We start from the raw sequence: 2,332 nt of genomic DNA on the forward strand, positions 1-2,332 counted from the left end.
TCATGCCAGAGTGACAGCAGCCCTCCTCCCAGACAGAACAGCCCCCATTCATCACATTCCGGCACCACAGGCAAGACCGTTTGTGTGCGCGGCGTCCAGTTGGTGGGGTTCATAAATGTCACACCTTGGCATGCTTTTTTGTGTGAGAGTGAAGAAAATGTACACAACCAGCTGGAGACAGAGACTGTGTATCTAGTGGTTCGCTTTCATGATTAGACATGGAAAGGCTGTGCATTTGTGGTCTAAAATGACTTTTGGAAAAACCTACCCTTGAGCTTGCCAGGGAATCCAGCTCAACTGTATCAGTTCCTGCAATTACAGCAGGAACCCGTTCAGGTCAACGGAGGGAGGTCTCGCTCTGAACAGAACAGATTGCTCTTTCCCACTTTGGGCCACGGCAAGCAGCGCATTCTCCCTCCCAGGTACCAGCAGGAGTCGGCATCGGTTGACTGAGAAAGACTGATCAGGGGCAAAGGCTGAGTTTGGCTGAGATGTTTCCCCATGCTAAACTTTATTTTCTTCTTCTTTGCATCTCTAAAAGCCACCGCTGAACACCAGATGATCTAAGTTCTTGCTAGGTGGAAATACAACCTACTTCTTGTTAAAAGACATTCTTCTCGGGCTGCTCTCTACCTGTGGAATGTTGCTGAGCAATACCAAGGAAGGGTGGAAAACACCCAACCAAATATACTATTCTAAGGGCTCAAAATCGAGAGAATTACCATTCCTTAAAGTTCCTGTGCTTGTATTGATTAAACCAAAGAACAAATAGACACTCCTAACCTCTTTTGTGATAATAAATTTAGAGAATTGATAGTGTTGCTGTTAAAAACTGCTTTTTTTTTTTTTCTTTGAAACAGGGATTCTCTGTGTAGCAGCTCTGGCTGTGCTGGAACTTGCTCTGTGGACCAGGCTGGCCTTGAATCACAGAGATCTGCCTGCCTCTGCCTCCCAAGCGCTGGGATGAAAGGCACGCAACACCGCCCAGCTAAAAATTGCTTTTATTTACAAATCATTCCATCTATTACTCACTGATCAGAAGGTTGTTGGCCCTCCCCCTTGAGACTTGCTGCGATCCTGGGCTCTTAAAGGGGATGAGTGGGCTAGTGTCTGATCTGGATGCTTGAGGGCAGCTATAGAAGACAGTCAAGACAGTTTTCTATGGAGAAACCAGGGTCACTTACTGAGCAGCCAGAGAAAGTGAGGAATGAGCCGCCACAGCTGCCCTGTGTCAGCAAAGGGCCTTGAGAACTAAACTCTGCCTCTGAACTGGCCAAAGTGGCACATGCTACTTTGGCCAATCCCGCCACTAATGGCCTGACCAACTGTCTCCAGAACCCACACGGATCCAAAGAAAACGTTGGGGGCCAGTGATAGAGTTTTCCCATGTAATAAAGCTCCCTAGATCACAATCGGGGTTTGGGTGTCATGATTACTCAGCAGGCAGTTCTCACTTTCTGGACAGAGACACCCCAGTTCACCAGCGTGCTAGCTGCATCTCAGCCGTCTTCCATGGAGGCTGCTTTGAGCCCACACAAGCACTGTGCAAACGTGGACAGCACATCAGACTGTGGTCCAGCCTGAATTCTCTCGGGGAACCCCCTCACAGACCCGGAGGCAGTCCTGCAGAACCACTGCCTGTCTGAGGACACATCAGTGGTGAAGTCTGGATGCTCCAACCTCAGGGAGGCCCGGAAAAAATGTGACAAAGCAAGAAACAGCTGTGAAAACGAGGTCACCTGATTCACTGGTGCTCTAAAAGTGGCCCCTAGCTTTCTCCACCAGGCATGTGCTGTCTGCTCCAAGACTATAAATCATCTTCTGTTGACTTGCAGCCACAGCAAACTCCTCATTAGTGTTTCATTCCTGCCGTCCATCCTGGTAGTTCTCAATCCTAGCTGCACATTAAACTAAACCCAGGGACTTCTAAAAATACCAGTGACTTGGTCCTACTTCAGACCTTCCAGTCAGAATCTCCAGGACACTGGAACACCAGGAGTTTTTCCCCAGGATGAGTGAGGGCTACGAGTCATTGATCCATACTCTCCTGGACTTAAGGAGAATAACTAATAATATCATGATTTGTTAATGCCACATGCCAGCCAAATGCTTCTTTAGTTTAGTTCACTGACTTCTCTTAGCAAACTTCTCCATTTCACAGAGCAAAAGTTAGATGCTCACAGAGGTAAAGTGGCTTGTTTGGTGTCATACAGTGGGATAGGGGTGATTGGGAACAGACCCCATCGGTCTCCTATTCTAGATTCTCTATCTCCTACAAACAGCACAGGAAGGTAAGATAGGCTACCAATCTGTACCTGCCAGGGAGCTGTTC

The sequence above is a fragment of the Peromyscus eremicus genome, chromosome 11, assembly GCF_949786415.1.
Source record: "Peromyscus eremicus chromosome 11, PerEre_H2_v1, whole genome shotgun sequence".
NCBI lineage: Eukaryota > Metazoa > Chordata > Mammalia > Rodentia > Cricetidae > Peromyscus > Peromyscus eremicus.